General features: G+C 39.1%; 1 long non-coding RNA gene across 3 annotated transcripts in view; it reads left to right on the top strand.

The window, feature by feature from the left end:
• The first annotated feature begins 6529 nt into the window (after nt 1-6529).
• LOC120221112 overlaps nt 6530-24169 on the top strand; it is a 32105-nt gene continuing 14465 nt past the window's right edge. For 2 of the 3 annotated variants that reach the window (XR_005525733.1, XR_005525734.1), the window contains exons 1-2: nt 20740-21427; nt 23268-23408. This is a non-coding gene — a long non-coding RNA (uncharacterized LOC120221112). Of the gene's footprint in view, nt 6621-7951; nt 8168-20739; nt 21428-23267; nt 23409-24169 lie in introns of those variants that run through there. The other variant, XR_005525732.1, reaches the window with a different exon arrangement.

Raw genomic sequence — 24169 nt, 5'->3', positions numbered from 1 at the left:
AATGAAACCTAATACCTTGGGGTAGAGGTAAAGAGGTGACAAGGTAGCCTGTACTATCTGGGAGGTGATTGAAGGAGAGGGAGGCAGAAAAGGAGAAAATCCTTGTCATTGAGCTAAGATGGCTTTAGTATGGGGTGATGGGCAATTTAAGAGGAAAAATAAAAAATTGTTTTACCCCACCCTGTGACTAGATGTAACCACTATTATCTAATATTATTTCCTTTCTGCCAAAGTATTCTCCATTCCTTCCAAACATTAAGGTATCGGAAAGCTGCACAGAAATCCCCCCAAATTCCAAGCGTGGCAGGTCATTAGAAGACCTAATCTATGAATGAAATGCACACATTTCCACCATACATGCACGTGGGTGGGTATTTCACTCACAGCGCTATCTCTTCCTTCCTTTTCTGATGCCATCACTCAGAGCCTACTCCTTTCCAGAGTCCCTTTCCGGAACCCTAACTTACACATTTCCATAAATCTGTAGATACAAGCTGAGAGGTGTGAGGGAAGTTGTGTGGAGGAGAGTGGGGAAGAGTCTTCGGATTCTCTTCTAATTGCCTCTACCTTGCTCTCTCTGTATCTTCAAAGCCTACAGACTTTGAAAGTCTTTTAGGGGCAGAGAAGTCATGTATTCTTTCTTATTAAAAAGTTTAATGAAATATATATTTAAAATGCTCTTATCTGCTCTGTGGGTTGTTTGGAGACAGGTGCAAATTAAGATTTGTAAAACATATGGGGAAAACTAACAGATGAGTGGGACACAGACCATACAGCCCCTGCTGGTTCTGGTCTTTCCTGGCTCTCTCTCCGTGACTGGGGCCTGCGTTGGTTTCTGATGTCTGTCTAAATTAACCCCTTGTTATTGAAAGTCAAGACCCATTGGTAGGAGTCAAAGAAGTTGTTCTCCTGAAATCTTGGCGGTCTGCTGCTATGCAGGCAGAGCCCAGAGTTTCAGGTGAGGTGAGAACATCGATTTTCCCGCTGCTTGCCTAACTCATCTTTATACACTCCTGAAAACCAGGCAGAAAACATGTTTGTTCTCAGGATCAAGTGACTGAATTAAGGTTGCCATGACTCCCTACCTACCTTTGATGCCATTTTCTGTTGTTGTTCTAAGTGTAGAAAAAGCCAAGAAGAGAGGAAGTTGTGTGCCTAGGAGAGCATTCTAGCTTGACTCAAGTTACATGCAGAATACCCAGGATTACACTCAACTCTGTTCTATAAATCCTATATGATTTTTTAGATTAATATTCTGCCCCAATGACTACCTGAAGAATAAAATTTGTCCTTTAAACCGTTTTTGGAAGATACTTCCTTCTGTTAGTACATGTTTGAAGACAGTAGAGTAGTGGGCTTGTACCTACTTAGCTCTGTGTGACTGTGTGATTATTGCCAACTATTTAACCTCCTTGTGCCTCAGTTTTATCACCCATAATATGAAAATAATAATAAGTTCTGTCTCATAAGATTGGTGTGAGGCTTATATAAATTAATCCATATATCCAATAAGAACATGTGTAAGACATATAAACACTCAGAAAATACTAATTGTCAGCAATGATGTGCTTACATTGTTGGGTTTTCTGTCATTTCCCTTATCCTAAAGACTAATAAATTTATTTAAATTTATTTAAAAACTCATTTTGGGTAGTAATTTATGATTTGTGGGTTGTGAATCAACTATAAATTACTGTGGATTCATTTTATAATTGTTTCCAAGGCAATAAACCTTCTCTTATAATAAATCTAGATATGGTAAAAATGTTTATAAGTTTCCAAATTATGGGAACTTTCTATGTAATTCATAAGGACTTCAGAGGGAAAAACTACATTTAAACTATTAATTTATTTGGAGGAAGTCTGAGATGATTGGGGCAGAGGTGGCAACATAATTTTTGGATCTTCCCAAATACCACATAAAAAGAGATAGACAACTAGACAGCAACATAAAAAAATCCACAAACAACACAAAGGGTGACAGAATATCCCTATTAACATCAGAATACAAGACTATGGGAACAGATTACCAACAGCCACAAGACGTATCAGTTATCAGCTTCCATGTGGGAAGAAGCTCAGGAAAGCCCTAGACATCTGTCAGACCTGAGAACCAGAGTCCCCACATCACCATATTCATGCATATTCATGAAAACTGCAGCATACCAATTTGAGAAGCCAGGAGAGATTTTGTCCAATTCAACAGCAGTGCAAACAGTCTGGTGATGAGTACTGGAGGGACGGAGCAGGCCAGCCCTTGCGAACCCTCAAAATGGTCTAGTCATGATTCCATTCATGATAGAACCCCACATTGAGGAGAAAAAATTAGATCTGAATAAAAGCTGAGGACAGAGACAATATAGATGAAGGAAAGAGAAGGGACAGATAAAAATGGGGGAGGAAAACAGAGCTAGAAAATCACAGAAAGAGCTGCTAGGTTTTTTTTTAATACTACACAAGAACATCAAATGAAACACTGTGAAATCTATCTTGAAGTTTTCTTCTTTATAAAAGTTCATGAACATTAAATTTACATTAAAATGGGAGACAATAGATTATTAAAGTTAAATATTACAAATACATTTAAAATAGAAAAAACTGTAATGTGCTATTTCAAAATATCTTTTAAAAATTGAGAATATATTGCAAGAGCTGAAAGAACAATGTAAGTCAGAATGGAAAAAAGTTAGTAATGAAGTGACAGAATTCAAGAAATAATTTAAAATAAAGTATAAAATATTTATTAACCAGGAATTAAAGTAGAAATCCGGATGAAAAAGATGACTAGAATGTTCATCAACTGTTCTAAAATTAAGCAATATGCTTCTCAAAAACAACCCATGAATCAAAGAAATCACATCAGAAGTTAGGAGTGATTTTGAACAGAATAATTAAACTATATTCAAACTTGAGTAAAAGCTTGGAAAACAATAAGAAGAAATAAATTAGGATAAGAGTGAAAAGTCCTGAAATAGGAAACAGATGTATATTAATGAAAGCAGAAAAGCCAAAAGTTGATTACTTGAAAAAAATTTAAAAAAAGACAAGTAACAATTTACCAATATCAAGAATGAGAGAAGGGACACTAAAGATCCTACCAACATAAAATATGTATGCAGATATTATGAAAAATTTTATGTCAATACATTAAAACAATTAGATGAAAGAGACAAAATCCCCTACAAAAATTACCAATACTGACAATAAAAATTAGAAAAGATGAATATCTGCTATTAAGTAAATTGACTGTATAATTGCAAGTCTTTCCACAAAGAAATATTTAATACCAATAGCTTCAACAATTAATTCTTAGAAATAATTAAAGAGGAAATAATACCAATTTTATACAAAGTCATCCAGAGAAAGAATAAGGGGAACACTTCCCTCTCCTCTATTTGTTTATGAGGTCTGTGTAACCTTCATACTAAAATTGAAATAGTGCATTAAAATAAAGAAAAATTATAGATTTCATGAGAGATTCATGAACAATCCCAACAATATATTAGCATATTGACTCCCTACTATACGGAGATAATATATCAAGACTAAGTTCAGTTTATTCCAGGAATGCAAGTTTACTTTAATATTAAAAAGATCAATCTTTATGATTCACCGAATAAAAAGGAAAAAGTATGTTATAATTTCAATAGATGCAACAAAAAGCACTTGATAAAATCCAACAACCACTTATGACCAAAAGACAAAACAAAACAAAACAAAAAGCGAAAATGTACCAAACTAAAACTAGTAAAGAACCTCTTTAATTTGATAAAATATTATCTATGATAATGTGTAGCAAAAATCACATTTAATGCTGAAATCTTGAAAGTTTTCTCCCCTGAGATTGGGAACAAACGGATATCAGCTGTCTCTACTTTAGCATTGAAATGGAGGTCCTTAGTAGTGTAATGGAGCAAGAAAAAAAAAAGATTAAAGGTATAAAGATAGTAAAAGAAGAAACGGATTATTTGCAGATAGCATGCATATATATGTAGAAAGCTTAAAAGTATCTACAATTAAGTAAACAAATCTAGTAAATGAATTTAGCAAGGTAGCTGCATATAAGCTTATACCAAAATCAATTATATTCCTAATTATCGACCATGAATAATTAGAATATACAATTAGTATAAAAGAGTGAGGCAGAGATAGCCATGGGTTTCAGCGTGCTGCACTATGAAGTGTGCCTTGCCACAGGTCTGCTCAGCTCCTCAGCCCTCATATTCCAGTGTCCCTATGTGTCCCCACAGAGGCATTTCAGACCTGTTGTGGCTGAGGCTTTGAGCTTTCATTTACTCCATCTTACAATCACCGTCAAAGCACATCTGCCCATTCTCTAAGTCCCATCCCATAATCTCGATCTTATCTCTAACTAGTACCATGTTTTCTTCATAGAACATATGAAAAATTTCATTTTTGTTTTTTATTGCATCACTCACTACAATGTGTCTTCAGTTGAAAGTACAAAAACACTCATCTTGATCATTAAGTCTTCATGGAATTCAGTTGGCTTGGGAGGAATGTGGGTTGGGGCTGGGTCCTGTTTCAAGATGGGTGTGAGGCATGAAGAGTCACTGCCTTTTGGGATGTTGTCCAATCTGGGTTAAATCTATAATATGTGTAACTTAAATGATGTATTTTCTTTGCAAGATCTCCATACCATTAAAGTAATGAACGAAAACTTCCAAGTAAAAATGGCATATAGAACTACCTTCTCGGTCTCGAAAATATTTGACTGGATTTGGGCAAAAGGAATGTCTTAAAACTGCGTAAACTGTGGAGCCTAAGAAAATAGAGGAGGTGAAATGACAACAAAATCTTCAAAAATGGAAAGCAGATGGAAGGCTTAGCAGAATCTTGAGAGAGTCAGAAGCAAAACCAGCCAGTAGGGGGGCGCCTGGGTGGCTTAGTCGGTTAAGCGTCCGACTTTCGCTTAGGTCATGATCTCGCGGTTCGTGGGTTCGAGCCCCGCGTCGGGCTCTGTGCTGACTGCCAGCTCGGAGCCTGGAGCCTGTTTCAGTCTGTGACTCCCTCTCTCTCTGACCCTCCCCTGCTCACGCTGTCTCTCTCTCTCTCTCTCTCCTAGAAATAAAAAAAAAAAAAACCAGCCAGTAGGGAAAGTGGACGGTCAACCTGAGTCACACCACAGACTCCCCGCAAAGCCTCAGGCATGAGACGTTTCTGTTAGCTAATAACAGAAGGCTGGTTGAAGTTCAGCTGAAGAAGAATTTAGGTCCCATTCATCTTCTACTACACATAGCCTGGATTTCAGTCCCTTTCCACATAAGCAAGAGCTTGGAAATTTATTCTAAAAAGAGGGTAAAGCAGCAGGTTAGGGTACCAAACCCATAACTGATCACTTACACTCTTAGCTCTTTTTTCCACTCAGCTCCTCTTGGCTCAGCCCAGTAGATGGCTCCCTGTTGGTGTTTGGAAACTCATCCTTGGGGGACACAACAGCCTGTCTCACCGCACGGAGTCCCACCCTTGACAAGCTCTGCCCAGGCACCATGGGCCTCCACCTTAAAAGTGAGCAAATTCTCCCAGATCCTCAGAACCTGTGGAAAAGCCTTCAACATAAATGATACAGACCAAAACAAACAATCATGAGGAAATAAAAGTTTTTCCTAAAATCTATCACTGATATCCTCAGCAAAATATGATTTATGCAGTGGATGATTCTCCACATGCCATAAAAGTGTTTAAGGACAAAAACGAATTCTTAGAAATTAAAATTGTGATGACAGGAATGAAAGACTCAGAAGAAGACATAAAATATAGTGTCCAAATAGCTCCCCAGAAAGTGGAACAAAAAGCTAGTGACAAGGAATAAAATGCAATTGAATTAGGGGGGCGAACTGGAATATATCAGATCTAGGTGAAGAAGAGTATCTCCATTTAGCAGCACCTACCGCAATGTGCCTAGCCTTATTTTAGATGCTGCTGGGTCCTAAAATTAGGTATGAAATTTAACTCTAAACTTAGAAAAGTTTTTCTGATAGAAGAGCCTCTAGCAGAGGTGGGAAAGAAGCCAGGAGAGAAGGGTAATAATAATCAGGTAAGGAGGGGTGGCGAAAGGAAGAAGGGTTTTCATCAGGGATTTATTTTAGTTGTGACAAAACTCAAGCTCTATATAGACCAAGCAGAAAGGGAAATTTTGGACCATGTAACTGGGAAGTCCAGGGGTGGCACTGCCATGAGCACAGAATGAGGCAGGAGCTCAGACGATGCCAGGACCTCTCTCTCTTCCCATATCTCAACTTCTTGGCCTTCTCTGTTGATGGACTCATTCTGAAGGCAGTCTTTTCATATGATGGGGAAGGTAGCTGAGGGCATCTCTAAGCCTATTCTTACAATGTGTGATTCAAGAAGAGATCCTCTGTGGCCTGGTGGCCTGATGATAAGACTCATGAAAGAAAGTCATTGTCCCTGCTTCCTGTTGCTAAATTACTCTGCTGGGGGAGTGGCTAGTCTGATTGATCCTTATAAGTCAAGTGCACCTTTCTGCAATTAGGAGATGTCATTGACAGCCCCACTGGGACCACCTGGAGAGAGGAAGTTAGGTTCTACAAAGAAAAGGATGCTCTGGGCAACCAAGATATATCTACAAGGAAAAAGAGGTAGGCTGCAGATAATACATAAGGTAAAAATGGAAGTAGTTACCATGTAAGAAAGACGGTTGGGTTTTTGTTGTTGTTTTGTTTTGTTTTTTACTAACATTTCCCTAAGGCTTCTGCCAAAGCATCTCTTACTATTTCAGTGTAGCACCACAGTGGCTCTAATGAGTTTCCTCCACAGTTTTAGAAAATCCCGCTCCCTTGTAGCTCTCCCTAACTGTAACTGTTCCAACCAGCAGGGTGTGGATAAGAGTAGAAAGGATAAAGAGTTTCCATGTGGTGAGTTGATGTTGCGTAACCAAAAATAGTGTTTTTTAGATTATGCTCCAAAGACATTTAGTGGATTAGAAAATTATTTAAGTACCCACTCTATGCCCAGATGACCACAGGCACTGACGATGCAAAAGAAATAAAAGGAACAATTTCTGTCTTTGAATGACTATATATATGTTTATTGAATTTTGTCGCAACTTCCTTCACAATATCTCCATTTTTCATTTACTAAACCTTTATTTACCATGTGCTATGTTCTAAAAAAAATGGGACCCTCCTATGGATCCCTCCCACTTTCTCTTCATTCCTGTGATCACAGCTATCAAATCTGGACTGTTATAATCAGATTAGCTTTTCTAAAATCCATCTTTAACAAAGCCATCCTCCTCAAGCCTCTCTTCTGTTGCCTGATGGTTATTAACTTAAACTTGAACCCTGGACCAGCATTTCTCCTTATAGATTCTACCTCTCTTCTTTCATTCCAATGTCAGTTCTGGTCCAATCCCGTCTCTTGGCCATCAATAAACACACTATGGTGCATGTGTGTGTGTGTGTGTGTGTGCGCACGCGCGCATGCCCTTCTCCTCAATTAGATTCTAAAATTCCTTAAGAGTAGGAATGCTATTATGGAGAAAACATGGGCTTTGCCCTCAGACCTGGCGCTGACACTATTGTACAGCATGGCAATTAGGTAACCTGTCTGAGCACCAGTTACCCCAGCTGTAAAGAAGTGTCTCACACAGTGGGTGGCATGTAATAAATGTCAGCTTCCTTTCTTCCTTTTGTGTCCTGTCCAGTGCCCACTAGAATGTTGAATGCAGCAGGGTCTTGGCCAAACACATGAGAAGAGTGCCATCACATAATCAAAGTAATTCATTTCAAAGTTGCTTCCTTAACTACAGCTGTTCTCTGAGGCCACAGGAAATAAAGAAACCTTTCCTCTTTTGTTCACAGCCTCTAGTTACCATTTTAGAGATTTCCTCTGTACCATAACTGAGGCAAGAACCAGACTCGGGATTGTTTCAGCCATTCATCTTGTGTTTTTATCTCTGATGTCTCAGACTCATCGTTCATGCAGCCAGAACTTCAACACCAGCTCCTGAAGCTTAATGTTTTTTAAACCAAAACTCCATGCTGCTGTGCAAATAGCCTGGCAGGAGAGATCTGGGGTGTGAGAGTCTGAATCCTTCAGTCGGAGAATGAGGACTTGTCCAGCTTCCTCCAGGCCTGCAGAGTGGACTTCTGGGGCCAGATTGATTTGCTGCTGCAGCTCTGTGGTGAGTGGGCAACTACTGAGTGAAAGAATCAGCTTAGATTATTAATGGCCAAGTCTCAGAAGATTCAAAGACTAAGTTCCAAAGAGCGTCAGAGTCCAGGGATTTGTTGAACATCATATTTAAAAGATGCACAGAAAGTTTGAGGATATATTAAAGTAAAAAATATATTTAAAATTTTTTAAAGTTTTATTTATTTATTTATTTATTTTGAGAGAGAGAGAGAGAGAGAGAGAGAGAGAGAGAGACACCATGAGTTGGGGAGGGACAGAGAGAGAGGGAGAAAGAGAGAATCCTAAGCAGGCTCTGCATTGCTCATCTTGCAGAGCCTGATTCAGGGCTTGAACTCATGAATGGTAAGATCATGACCTGAGTGGAAATCAAGAGTCAGACACTTAAATGACTGAGCCACCCAAGCAACCCTAGGGTAAAAATATTTTTTGTATTCTACCTTGTGTGACAAGTTGATACACAGTATTAGAGGGCTGCCTCAGTGGCTCAGTCTGTTAAACATCCGACTTCAGCTCAGGTCATGATCTCACTGTCCATGAGTTTGAGCCCCACATTGGGCTCTGTGCTGACAGCTCAGAGCCTGGAGCCTGCTTGGGATTCTGTGTCCTCCCTCCAGCCCTCACTTTCTCTCTGCCCCTCCCCTGCTTGTGCTCTGTCTTGCTCTGTCTTTCAGAAATAAATAAACGTTAAAAGAAATTTTTAAAAAGTATTAGAAAATAGCAACATGCCACATAGATGAACACTAATGGGTCAGTTATTCTTGTGTTAGCCTTACTTGAAGTCACTGAGAATAAATGAGATAAAGTCTGATGTTTTACTCTAGATCTTATTCTATGGAAGTGGTCTTCTGCATAATCTAAATTTCAGGGACCTACCATAAAGTGGGAGAATACATAAGACTTTTCGGTGGTGTTGGGTTTTTTTGTTGTTGTTTTGATTTTTGGTTTTGTGGGGTTTTTTTTTTTGCATTTAAAGATAAATCTATTTTGTTGTAAAAGGAGAGTAATGGGTGACTCATTGGAAGGTAGCATTGAGTGACAAAGGCAAGTGGGAGAGTACCTCAGACAACAGGATATCCTTTCCAAAAAGTTCAAAAAGCAACTAAACTAAACAATATATCATTTAGACATGTGTGTGGTAAAAACCACATTTGCAAAAGCCTGGAGATGTTAGATAAAGACGAACTTCAGGACAGTGGCTCCTGTGCATTGGAGGCAGTACTTGAAACACACCGGCTGACCTAAGTTATTGGTAACATACCAGAGCTTGTGTCAGGTGGTGTGTTCATGAGGGCTTGCTACGTTATTGAATAAACAGAAGGTTTTAAGATGAGACTATGCATGAGACCAGAGTGACCATGTCTTGAACTAAGAATTTGGATCAATCCAATTTTCCTTTCATTTATGAAAAACTTGATTTTGTAAGAAAATAATTCATGAGGAAAGCACAGGCATTCTACTTTTTAGAAGTTGAAGCAAATTTTCAAAGTTAACTATGTACATCTTCATCACTAGCTCTAGAGTCATATTGATGAGGTAGGAGTTAATTCTCCCCAAAGTAGTCAGACCTAGAGCCTTAAGATCTAGAAGTGGGTGAGGGTGAGGAAGACACTGGGAAGGAGGGCAGGGGAATAAATTAAGAGAGAAATGAAGCATGTCTGTATCGATAGGAAAGTGTCCAGAATATAAAGGCATGCACTGAAAAATCTCTTGGGTGACAGTGGCCTCACAGGCGAAGCCATTGCATAAGACATACATCTAACAAGAATGTACAATGATCTGTTGAACACCTATTGTGCTGGGAAAGAAGTACAGTTACCCTCTCAGGGGGTTTACAGCCTGAGGGTAGAAGTCTTAATACATCCTCAGGTTCAAAGAGATCATTATCTCCCCCTATATGAGAAAAAAAAAAAAAAAGGAAATAAATGGTGAGAAGATCAGACTCCCAGCAAGGGATACCAGTTTTGCATAAAGATACTGGACAGAAGTTTAGGCAACTTGATTCAAATTCTCATAGCAAAACAACCATCTGCTCTCCACTCGCCCTACCCCCTACCACCCTTCTGCTGGTCACAGGACTTCCTCTCCTGTGAGTTAGAGGTAGAGAATGCTGAGCAACAAGGCTGACAGAAAGCTCTTTGAAACATGCTCTCTCCTCTTCCTATCTACAGAATTCATTTAGCTCACATCACTGGTTGCTTGCTGTATACAAGTCATATAGATGTAGATGAAGGCTTTTGAACAGGCATTGAATTGGGGCACCTGGGTGGCTCGGTCGGTTGAGCATCCAACTTCAGCTCAGGTCATGATCTCATAGTTTTGTGGGTTCGAGCCATGTGTCAGGCTCTTTGCTGACAGCTCAGAGCCTGGAGCCTGCTTCAGATTCTGTCTCCCTCTCTCTCTGCCCCTCCCCTGCTCTCTCTCTCTCTCTCTCTCTCTCTCTCTCTCTTTCTCTCACTCAAAAAATAAATAAACACAAAAAAGTTTAAAAACAAGCATTGAATCAAAAATGGAGCCCTCCGTTTATTTCTTGGAGAAGACTGTCGCCTAAAGCAGTTTTAAAACTTGAGTCTGTATAATTTTACTCCACCTGGTCACAACATCCCATTTGTGAGCATTTAGGTTTGATTTTGATTTCTGGTGCCTTAGTAGGGGCATCTGTCCTAGCTACTGTGGGCCCCTCCCCCTTTGTTTTATAATCTGTATCACTTAGGATTGGGGCTGATGGACATCTGTAACCAGCATGTTTCATAGACTGGTGCTGTTCATAGACAGCACCTTTGCTGGAACTGCAATCTGTTTTCCAATAATACTTACTTTCTGGTATTTACTGATTTTAGCTGGAACACCAATTCCAGTAATTAAGCTGGAACCATGGCATGACTTGAATTAGAGAGACGGATGTCAGCTGCTTAGATCATTAGGTTCTAGGAACCTTCCATGAAATGATTTTCCTACAGACTGCCATGACTTTATGGTAGGTGGAAAACATTGTCTATAGAGGCTCTCTGACATACTTCCAACATTCAATTATTCATGGTAATGAGGACCAGGCAGCCCGCCCTGTGGTTCCCAGTGGAACATCAAGTTAAATCCTGATGGCCTAGAAATAATGGCACTTTCTGGGTCTGTGTATCCAGGGTCCAGTTAGGCATTTGTCAGTGGTACTTTTTGCATTTTTCCAAGGTAATAGCTGAGGGCTTAGACTAGTAGTCACCTGTCAGACAACCTAACTATTCCCAGTGGCCTGTGATGTCAAGATTCTAAAGAGCACTCCAAGAACCAGCTAACGTTCCAGCACCAAGGCCATCCAACTCATGTGCTCTGCAGAGATACACCGGCGGTCCTGCATACAACCCCATGCGTGGCCTTCCTCTATCCTCTGCTGTAGCCTTCCTCTGGGTGGAGAGCTGACCCACTGAAAATGGAGGCTCTGCTGGTGCAGAGACAGCAGCTGGCAGTGTAGGGAACATGCGGTGCTGAGCTCATGGGGCAGGGATGCCGCAGGTGAGGAAAGCAGGTGCGCCACCCCACAGGCACCAGGCTGTTGGCTGGGTCCCTGTGGGAAGGTGTGGAGAAAGTGTTTTCTCTTCATTTTCTCTTGCTTCTTATTTTGTGGTATCTCAAAGCACTGTCATGGCCCAGGACACAGAAGTAAAACACTTATTTAAAGATTCCTTCTTTTGTTTTCCTTTGAAAAACTATTCAAAAGGGATTGCGTCTCAGAGTGGGTTGGATGGTGGCACAGATGTGTGAAAAACTCTCAGTAGATTCAGGAAAGACACTGAATCTGGGAGTGAGCAACATGCCAAGATATTTCAAATACAAATTGAGGAAAGCACTTTTTCAAGTGAAAGCTAATGGGAAGCATCGTACTAATTAGCGCAAACGAACAATGTGGTTCGGATCATTTATAATGAAATAGCGACACCATCTAAATTTGCACAGGCATGTTTTCCATTGATTATTTGATCCTGAGATGGTTCTTATCAGGTACGATAGACAAGGCAACAGAGGAGTTGTATGACTTGCCCAGGTCACACAGCTAAGGAGAGTGGTGAGGAGAGGGAGTTCCATCTGACAGAAGTGTACTGGTTAAGAGTCAGAAGATCTGTGTCCTGATTCAAATGAGCTAATTAATTTTGAAGCAGTAAGCAAGGAAATCACTTAACTGCTCAAGAAATCCCTCACTCATAAAATGAAGTTTGAGATGGTTAATTGCTCTCAACCTGATCTTCACTTTTATCTCCCCTCCCCAATGGAGATTAAAAAAGAATTAATCCCAGACTTGATACTCCACCCAAGATGAATTAAATTTAAATCTTTCATCTGCTAGGCCCTTAGGCATTGTTTGTTGGTTTGCTGGTTTGTTTGTGTTCAAGCTGCCCAGCACTGAGAGCTCCTGAACTGGATGATTTCTGAGGCGATTTCCATCTTTTATATTCAACATTACTCTATTCTCCAAGCCTGGATACTTTAGGTCCATGGCATCAGCACCCACAGTGTGAAAATTTGGTAGGAGGCTAAATGGATTTGTTTACTCACAGGAGCAAAAATAGGATGGAAGTGTATGGATGCTGATGTCCATCCTGTGCTATGTCCTCTCACAGCTGAAAGGCTCCTGCAAATGACAGTCCCATGTTAAGTAAGGACTCATTTGTGTATGAGTAAAACAGCGAATTTTTGTTGAAACTTAGTATTAGTTTAAGGAAAAGTTAAAACAGAGAAGGAGACAGCTGTCCCTTCTTTAGTTATAAGAATTGAAACTGTGTTGGCAAGAATGACTATCTATAACAAGAAACAGAACTTAACGGTTCATCTCATTGAGGAAAGACATATCAGTGCTAACGTCCCTATGTACACTTGGTCTTTCTACAAGAAGCTAAGAGTAATTTTAACCATGTATTACATTTGATTTATAATTTATTGAAGATGCTAAAAACCCAAGGAACATTTCAATTGTTGTACTTTTCTTCAGCGACCCAATTTTAACCATCCGGCATTATTTGCTAGACATCATGTAGCCAATTTTCTGAATGGAAGAATTTGCCATTTAATGGGGAATCCCTATTGTGTTTTAAAGGTAACACATGACTTGTTTATCAGAAGGAAGTTCCTTTTTGTGCTGGATGTTTACTATATAGTCATGACACAGATACTAGTAAATGTGCTTTAAGTGTGAAAAAAAGCAGTGTTTCTTGGAATATTATTTCCATGGAGGAGGAAAGGGTTTTATGAATAACTGTAGGGAAGACTTAAAGTTATACAGGTTACTTTACAGCAAATCTACTCAATCTGTAATACATTAATTAGCCTGGACCTCTCCAAAGATGAGAATGCAGTGCTACATTTTCCAAAGTCTTCTACCTCAGAAACACTTTTTGCGGAGCATCCTGTGGGTTAGAGGTGCTTACAACAACTTTGGAAAACGATGGACTAGAAATAGAAAAATGGATCCATTATAATACTTATATTGGATTTTGCCACTATAAAGCATCTCTGTTGAATTTTTATATTAAATTTGTGTTTAAGATAACAAAGATTAGAGCAGAGTATTTCTCTCTCTACTTTCAATGCATTGAATGTCTTCCCCAGGAACTCTCAGAGGTGATAACCCTAAACACCTGTTAACAACCAAGATGTCACAAAGATAGTACAAATCAAGAATAAAAAAAAGAACACAGTTTCAGAGGGAATAATGGATGCAGTTAAAGTTATTGATAAGTCACTTACCATGGGGCAAGTAAGTCAGCCTCTTGTCAGTTAAAGTCAGAAATAATGTGCCATTAGAAGATTGAAAGAATACCCAAACACTTGCTTAATTTAAGTAATGATGATTATTCAAAGAGTGATCTGTATTTATACTTAGCTATAAGACTGTTTTGGGTGGTGAAAAATATAATTGCCAAACTAAATTGAAACGCAATTTGACTTTTATAACATTACCAGTTTAATTAACAAATACACAAGTGATAAAATTACAGGAAGCATATTCTAAATTAAGATTGCTAACCTAAATGTTTGAGATATAAACACAATTTATGCTTGTTCAGAATTGGCAGGAAATGTTTGGAATTGAACTGTGTTCTTGCATGAAGCTCTTCCTGCCTCATGGTAAACACAGAGTCCTTTTCTGGGGTTAGGAATAACAAGAATGAGTGAAATCTTCAGATAATTCAAGAGCTTAATTTTAGTTCGTGGTTCCAATTTCCTCCTCTAGTAAGGAGGAAATTTTATCACATCACCGCTGCTAAAAGTAGGAAACACGACCAATTTTAGATGTTATTTTTCCTACTCCTATCCACACATTAATAAGCAATGAAAGTGCATAAAGCAGGACACAGGAGAGAGAGGTGGTTTTTTTGTTTTTATTTTTTTTGGTTTTTTCTAAGACAAAACAACAACAGGAGGAAAAAAATCTACTGGCTGGGCAATGGTTTCCTAAATTACTCAATAGTGTGCCTGCAAAATTGGAAATCAAAATAATGTTAAGACCAAATGCTCTTTGAATTTTTTGATTTTTATTTTTTTAATTTTTAATGTTTATTTTATTTTTTTTTTTGAGAGAGAGATCATGAGTAGGGGAGTGGCAGGGAGAGAGGGAGGCACAGGATCTGAAGCAGGCTTCAAGCTCTGAGCTGTCAGCACAGAGTCTGATGTGAGGCTCAAACTCACAAACCACAAGATCATGACCTGAACTGAAGTCGAACGTTTAACTGACTGAGCCTCCCAGGTGCCCCAAATGCCCTTTTAAATGGTACTGTTGAAGTGCCTACTGAAAGAGCCCCCATTATTTATTTACAGACTAGGACTGTTTGGAAAACACTACTTAAAGTAAGTGAGTCAACCAGCTTATAGGGTGTTAGTAACAATATTCTATGGTGAGGCCATTGGACCATTCCTTACCTTGAGCAATATGAATTGGAGGATTCCAGGAGAGCATCTCAGCCCAGAATAATAATGACAATAACTAAAAAGGTGATTGTCACTGCAGAGATAAAAGGGTGACCAAAGAAATTATGGAAAGAGGGATATCACTTTTAATGTTAGCAATATTCTTATTTTATCCCTGATTTCTTAATTTGCAAGCTTCCAAAATCTTCATTCCCTCTAGGATTAGGATATTTATTCTTTACCCTCTATTTCATCTTGCCCCTGCTCCCTACTGATGAATTCCTGGATTTCAACTTCTTTCTCAGCTACCTGGTTTCCAAGTTCTGCCTAGACTGTTGCCTTCCTTCTTCTACCATCTTCTGTCCACCGTATGGAGAGCAAATCAAATCCAAAGCCACTGATTTCTGGATACCCATCTAGTATTCCATTCACTTCTTCCCTGCAGAGTGTGGCCCCAGAGCCCATCTCCCTGGCTCTGGTTTCTCTGCCCCACCTCTCTGGAGTTAAGTGAGCACATGCAGGAATCCTGTCCCAAGGTATGGCCATGAATATGAATCTATTTAAACAAGCATATATTGTTAAATCAATACTAACTCATTATTCCTCTCTGCCAGCCACATACCATCAGCAAAACAAGTTTGTGGGCAGATTCATAGTCCACGGGAAAGCTGTCCACATACACCCAGGCCACATGACCACTGGAGGGGCTCTATGTAGTTGCAGGTTCCCAGAGGTTCTAGCTCAGGCTATTTGGTGGGAGGATACTGATGCGCGGTCAGGCTCAGGAACTCCAGGGCTACATGTTATATTCTTCACATCGAATTGGCTTCTGAACACCAGCTGTGATTCATCTGACTGGAGCAGCTTGGATTGGGGCTGCAGTTTCTCTTATTTTTTTACTTCAGGTATTTTATTACATCTTAGACTTTTGGAAGAATTTTTTAAAAAGGAATCTTATTTTCAAATGTAAAATGGTGCAAGTGCTGTGGAAAATAGTATGGCAGTCACTCAAAAAATTAAAAATAGAATTAAAAAGAGCATATGACCCAGAAATTCCCCTTCTAGGTATACATTCAAAAGAATTGCAGGCAGGGTCATAAAGAGATATTTGAAAACCTATGTTCATAGCAGCACTATTTATAATGGCCAAAAGATGGAAGCAATTCAAGTGTCCATGGATAAATAATATGTGGCATAAACTCACAATAGAATTTTATTCAGCCTCGGGGAACCTGGGTGGCTCAGCTGGTTAAGCGTCCAACTCTTGGTCTCAGCTCAGGTCTTGCCCCTCACGGTCGTGAGTTCAAGCCCTACATTGGGCTCCACACTGGGCATGGAGCCTACTTAAAAATATGAAAGTAAAAAATTAAATAACAATATTACTCAGCCTTAAAGAGGAAGGAATTCTGACACATGCTACAAGATGAATGAAACTTGAGAATGTGATGCTAAGTGAAATCAGCCAATCACAAAAAGACAAATATTGTATAATTTCATTTACATGAAGTACCTAGAGTAGGCAAATTCATTCAGACAGCAGTGGAATGGTGGGGCCTGAAGGAAGAGGGAGTGAAGAGTTACTGTTTAATAGGTAGAGTTTCAGTTTTGCAAAATGAAAAGAGTTCTGGACATTGGTGGTGATGATGGTTACATACAATACAAACATATTTAATTCTACACATACAAATGGTCAAGATAACAAATTTATGTTACTTTGTTTTATTGTGTATTTTATTGTAATTAAAATATTTTTACTTATTTTTTATTTTTTTAATGTTTATTTTTGAGAGAGAGAATGCAAGAGGGGGAAGGACAGAGAGAGAGGGAGACAGAGGATCCGAAGCAGGCTCTGCACTTACAGCAGCAAGCCCAACGTGGGGCCTGAACTCATGAACTGTGAGATCAGAACTGAGACCTGAGCTGAAGTCTTCAACCGACTGAGCCAGCCAGGCACCCTAATTAAACGTTTTCTAAAAGGATACTGCTTTTGGTTCCTAACTCCAAGATGCAGTGCAGCTATGAATGCAGATTGCAAAGTCAAAATGAGCTTTCTAAGCTAAGAAACTATATCGTTGTCAGGTTTTGCTCAAATAGTATGACATTCGATCGAGCATCCGTCATATTTAAGTGTATTAAGTGCTGGTGGGGGCGGGGCTGGGAAGTAAACGACTGTATAGAAGAGAATCCCAGGCATGGGAAAATCTAAAGTCTACTTGAGGAGATAAAATACATACACCAGTAACTACACTGTGGAATTGGATGCTATGTGAGAGAGAAAATTAAATGTCATGGGAAAGCATAGTCAGCGTGAGGAATAATAGATGGAGTTGGTGACAGTTGATTTGAGTTTTGAAGGCTGGGGAGATATTGACAGGCAGGGATGTGGGGTGGTCTTTCAACTAGAGGGAGCAGTAAATAGAAAAGCATGAGCAGCATTGCAAGAACAGGGAACTGGAGGTAGGCAGATACAGTGAGTTGGATTTACTTTAGACCTAATTTGAGGCAATAAGAAACAATGAAATGTTTTTGAGTTAGGGCAATCACAAAAAAACCCCAGCTCTTTTATAATCTGCACTGCTTATCGTAGAATGAATTTGAGAATGCGGGTATCAGCCAGAAAACTATTCCAGAGGCATGTAAAAATTAATGACCAACCACTTGGAACACAGAAATGGTGACAGAAATCAAAACAAGGGGAGGGGATGAGCTGTTGTGAGAGGTACCACAAACAGCAGGGAAGCGGGGAAGAGCACTAGATTGGGAGTCAGGCATCCAGCTTGTAATCTTGGTTTTACTAGTCCCTTCTTCATGTAAGCTTGGAAGGTCACTTAACATGTCAGAACTTCCATTTTTTTCATCTTTAAAACTTTTTAAAATGTTTATTTATTTATTTTTGAGAGAGAAAGAGCATGTAAGCCCAAGCAAGGGAGGGACAGAGAGAGAGAGAGAGAGAGAGAGAGAGAGAATCTTAAGCAGGCTCCACTCTCAGCACAGAGCTCCTGACACTGGGCTCGATCTAAGGACAGTGAGATCATGACCTGAGTTGATATCAAGAGTCAGTCGCTTAACTGACTGAGCCACCCAGACACCCCCAATTTTCTCATCTATAAAATCTGGAAGTTAGGATAATTCCAATGGTTACTTCTAGCACAAAATGTCCAGGATCCAAACTATAGTTATAATTTGGCGGAGTCGTCACAGGAGGAGTGGTGATTACAGCTTGAATATCAAGAAAATCACCAAGGAGGAGAAAGTCAAGGAGGAGATAACCATCGTGAAAGCCCTATCTCCCTTCCCTGGATCCAGTAAGCAAGGCTGCATCTCAGCCCAATCCTGCCAACAAAGGGAAATGACAGTATGAGAAGTATAAGTATATAAGTATAAGTAAAAGTATAAGAAGAAAACAAAGAGAGCCAGCATTTGGAAGAGGGAATCACACACGTGACCCTGTCTAACACTCAAGTTACATTTTTCCTCCCACGGGAAGTTAATGAAGCTAAATTGGACTTGACCGGATTTATTTTGTGTGTCTCCAGAAGGTTTGCTTCTTGTGATGCCTCTATGTCCACACGACAGTTGTGAGGCAAACAGGACCCATTGTTGGCCTGGCAGGAGAGAGCACCAGGGTGAAGAGCAGCTGAGCTAGCAAGGGTGCGCGTCTGTGTTTTATGGTCCTGTTCCTCCTGGCTTGAATGATGCCACCACCGTCATTCCGGCAGTCCCGGCAGCAGGTGCGGGACCATTGTGTGTGCTGCCCAGCTCTGCAATGGTACAGGCGAGGCCAGGAGAATGGCAGCTGCTCCACTTAGCAGGGCGATGGATTGTTGCTAGATGGCTTCGCAGCTGACTCAGACACAAATCATGATTGTTTATGAACAGGCTTCCTCCTGTCATTTAACATTACACTGTTGGACCAAAAGATTCAATGAAGGACCAAATGAATACAGCATTCGGGTTGGTGCTGTTTTTACCCATAACCTGGAATTCAAAAAATGTGTAATCCCAAATAAGCTAATTTGTGTCTCGAATTGCTGCTTAGAACACCCCCCCCCATTAATGAACGTACTCCTCCAATGACTATAGAGGGCTCAACAAGCCAACACCCTTCTTTGAGCCAACAAATATTCTCTACAGCCATTTCACCCCGATGCCAGTAACACCTGACCTTGTATAGATTTTTCCACTGTTATTAAAATACTGATGTGGGCCCTCTTCGTTCTCACAACTCCTATCTAGACAAGTGATCTCATATCTATTCTTGTATCAAAAAATGTTATTCTTATCGGATCTCAATAAAAAAATATGTTTATTTCTGGTGTCCCTAACATCCTCTTTGGAATCTTAGTCTTAAGAGATTGTGGAATTTGCAGTTTTGGTTAAAGAAGATCTACCGTATAGTACATTCTATAGGAACAGGGAATTATTTTCTGTTTAGTTCATTAATACTTGGAACAGAGCCTGGCACATAGGAGACATTAAATAATTATTTGTTGGGTAAATAGAATAAATGGGCCATAATGAATGATAACCAGGCCTTCACAGCAATCTGGTCATAGGACAAAACCTTTAGAAATTTGTTAACGTCTCTAGACTAAATATTCTATTTTGGATAGATTGTCTCTCCCAGAACCAAGGTTCTCTGTCAGTATCTATAATTGTGGTCCAGTAAAAGCACTTTTTTAAAAATGTTTTTTAAAAATTTATTTCTGAGAGAGAGAGAGAGAGCGAGCGAGCAGGGGAGAGTCAGAGAGAGAGGGAGACACAGAATCCGAAGCAGTTTCCAGGCTCTGAGCTAGCTGTCAGCATAGAGCCCAATGAGGGGCTCAAACCCACGAACCGTGAGATCATGACCTGAGCCAAAGCCTGACGCTTAACCGACTGCCACCCAGGTGCCCCCAGTAAAAGCTTTTCTAAGAAAAGTAACTAGTTGATCTCCAATGACTGCATAGGGATGATGACAATGATGTAGAAAAACCCAGTGGAGCCCAGAGAGCTTATGATAATATTTATATCTAGAAACAACTTTGCTGGTAATCTTGCAGAAGTAGGTGAGAATGGGGCTTGGCATGCGTTTATAAACTTTGTGTCTACATATAAAAATGTTTAGATATATTCATATATGAAATAATGAACACACAAAGAGTTCTAATGTCCATATGTCCTAATAGTACTTAGCAGCTTACTTTCTAAACTAAGCTTTATAAGATAAAAGCTATTGATAAGGTGATTCATTCTGCCAAAAATGTTAATATTGATGTAACTTAATATTAGCCTATTGATTTCTCTTCTGTTTCTTCCCAGATCCTAGAAGTCTGGATCCAAAAGGAGTATTTTCACTAGTGTGTATTTAGTAATGGACTGAAAAATAATTTTGTTCAATTTTACTGTTAGGTAGATTAATATTCAGTGTATGCATCAATTTGAAGAACAGCTTAATTCTTATGTTAATTGGAAGCTATACAACCCAGAAATTATTGCAGTGGATGAAATTTCCTCAATACAAACTTTTTTTAAATGTTTAGTTTTGAGAGAGAGACACACAAAGTGTGAGTAGGGGAGGGGCAGAGAGAGAGAGGGAGACACAGTCCGAAGCAGGCTCCAGGCTCTGAGCTGTCACCACAAAGCCCTAGGCAGGGCTTGAACCCACGAACTGTGAGATCATGACCTGAGCCAAAGTCAGATACTTAACCAATTGAGCCATACAGGCACCCCTTCAATTCAATATTTTTAATGTGCTCTACAACCACCTAAAATCTTCAGTAGAAGTACACAATTCTCCAGGAAAAAAGGCACCAGTGTGTGATAAGTTAGCATACCAGTCTATGCACAGACATTTCAGGCAGGATAAGAGGATTTTCATCTTAAAGACTAAAATATATATATTCTTTACTATTATGGAAAACCAAAGCACAAGGCATCGCAAATTTTAACAGTATACAGACAGCCAAGGCAATCCAAGGAGGATCCCATTAAATGCTGGTATAATTGAAGATCAATAAAGAGTCCAATGTGACTTACAGGAAAATATATGGAGAACACTCAGAGTTCTGCCAGGGCATCTGCTCCAGGATGAGGGGGAACAACATGGAAATGAATAAAGGCAGTGCCCCGGGTGGGGTGTCCATGCATCTGAAAGACAGATCTGAGGGAAAGTGTGACACGAAGGCAAACATGTGAGTAATAGAAGACAAAAAATACTGAAGAGCTTCTTGTACTACAAATGTCTTCTGTTCAGCTGAGCATCCCCTGATAAATCAGGGTGTGATTTCATCGTCATAAAACTATGTAAATCTTAGCCGAGAAGAAAAGAGATGAGTACCAAGACTGCCAAGAGTGATGAGCATGTATTTTTCAGGGGGTAAGCCTGGTATTTCTTGGGCATATTCTGGGTCATCAAATTGTCCTCTTAATTTTTTCTTCTCTCTCTCTCTCTCTCTCTCCCTCTCTCTCTCTCTCGTGTGTGTGTGTGCATGTGTGTGTGTGTGTGTGTGTGTGTGTGTGTGTGTGTGTGTATGAAACTTCTAAGCTTTTATTTAAATGGCATATTTGGTATTTTACCTTTCCATTACCACTTGAAAAAGTTTCAAGATAATGTACTCCAGCCTAAATGATGAACATTAATTACATCAGAAAACAATGGAAAATCAGATGGATTAAAGAATAATATAAAAATACATACATACAACATGTAGGTGAATATTTTTGTGATCTTGGCATACAAAACTACTTCATGTAATGGGTTGAATACTGGTCTACCAAAATTCATGTCCACATGAACCTGTGAACGTGACTGTATTTGGAAATAAAATCTTGGCAAATACAGTCAAATTAAGATGAGGCTGGATTAATATAGGTCCTAAATTCTATGTAGAAAGAGGAACATTTGGACACACAGACACAGACACAGGGGAGAAGCCTATTGCAGAGGGAGGTAGACATTGCAGTGATGCATCTACAAGCCAATTATGCCAAGAGTTGCAGGAAATCACCAGAAGCTGGGAGAGAGTCATGAGAACAGATCGGATTTACTCTCAAAGCTTATGGATGGACCAACCTTAGTGACACCCTGATTTTGGACTTCCAGCCTCCAAAACTGTAAGAGAATACATTTCTGGTGTTTTTAGGCCACCTAGTTTATGGCTATTTGTTACGGAAATCACAGGAAAAGAATACACTTCCTAAATATAAAAGAAAAAGAGAGAGAGAGAGAGAAAAGAAAAACCAAAATAACTGGTTATTTGACCTAGTCAAATATTTAAACATCTGCATGTAAAGAAACATAAAACCAAAGTTAATAAAAAACAGGAACTTAGAGAAATATTTGAAACATTTACGTCAGATACATGGTTAATATTCTTAGTATACAAAGAATACATAAAATTAGCAACCATTAGAAAGTTGTGCTAAAGATCTAAATACACAGTTAATGAAAGAAACAAAAATGTCCCATAAATATATGAAAATGTATTCTATATCCCTAATAACTATGAAAAAAAATAAGAAACTAATTTTACCTATGAAATGTGTAAATAATAACAAAAATGTTCGTAACATTGTTCTAAGTACTTTAGGTATTGTTAACTCATTTATTATTTATAATAGCACTATGAGCTATTAGGGTTATTGTTAGATAATGTTATCTTCATGTTGTAAAGGAAAACAATTGAGCCACAAATTTAGCAAGGATATTACTGAAATGACCATCCTCATATATGACGGATTGAGGGCTAATTTGGCAAATTTTGTTTTAAAAACAATCACATCTTTTTAAAAATGTTTATTTACTTATTTTGAGAGAGAAAGAGAGAGACCAAGAAAACATGCCTGCTCAGGGGAGTAGGCAAGGGTCAGAGAAAGGGAGTGAGAAGGAGAAAATCCCAAGCAGGCTCCATGCTCAGCACAGAGCCTGATGTGGGGCTGGATCTTACCATTATGACATCATGACCTGAGCCAAAGTCAAGAGTCAGATGCTTAACTGACTGAGCCACCTAGGTGCCCCATAAACAAGCATATCTTTTAATGTAAGAATTACCCTTGTAGGAAGTTGTCCTTAAAAAAATAAGAGTAGAAATGAGCAAAGTGTTAACAGATATTGTCTCTGTGTAATGAAGATGCATCTTCTGCTCTTTTGTATATTCTTTATAATTTTGTTTTCCAATTTATTAAAACTTCTAACATATAGCCTATGTATCCCTTAGTTTGGCAGTGCACAACTTGACAGCTCTGAAGATTTTTAAAAAGCAGTTGAGAATTTCTGGCTGTAGATAATTGACAATTTTCCTTGTGTTACTGAGAAATCAGATATGGCAGATGGGAAGCTTGAAGGGAACGGGACAGAGGTAAGCTTTATGTCTTTCCTTTAAAAAGCCACAGCCACATAAAAATTATTTGATACTATTTTTATTCATCCCAAGTAAGTAGTAAATATTTTTTTTAATATTTTTATTTATTTCTAGGAGAGAGAGAGAGAGACAGCGTGAGCAGGGGAGGGTCAGAGAGAGAGGGAGACACAGACTCTGAAATAGGCTCCAGGCTCTGAGCTGGCAGTCAGCACAGAGCCCGACGCGGGGCCGAACCCAGGAACCGCGAGATCATGACCTAAGCGAAAGTCGGACGCTTAACCGACTAAGCCACCCAGGTGCCCCAGTAGTAAATATTTTTATCAGATTTTTGGGTGAAGAAATGAGGCATACGTTGTTTGCCTTACCTAGTATTCAAAAATTGAGCTTCAAGTAAATCTGTTGCCTGTTTGCAGCAAGGGTGTGTGCACTCACAGCATATATTATCATACATACCTGTTTCCAACTCATTACCTTACTTTTCTTTCTTTGATTTTTTCTTAGTTTATTTCAAATTTAATGATACCATATTCCATGCATCTTTATAGATCTTAAATCTTTTCTTAGAATGCAGCACAGTATAAATAAAATGAATTATGTTACTTCAATACTCATTAGCAAACTGTAGAGAAAACAGAGACCATTTTTTAAACATCTAGAATTTTAAAACCAGAAATAAAAATGTAAACTACTTAAATTAAGATAAAACAAAGACTAGTATAAATGACTTTTAGATAAGTGTAAAGTGAACGTTTTAAGTG

Source organism: Hyaena hyaena, unplaced genomic scaffold (genome assembly GCF_003009895.1).
Source record: "Hyaena hyaena isolate Hyena2069 unplaced genomic scaffold, ASM300989v1 scaffold_750, whole genome shotgun sequence".
NCBI classification, from domain to species: domain Eukaryota; kingdom Metazoa; phylum Chordata; class Mammalia; order Carnivora; family Hyaenidae; genus Hyaena; species Hyaena hyaena.
Note: the sequence above shows the minus strand (reverse complement) of the source record. Positions and strands in the feature narration are given on the sequence as shown.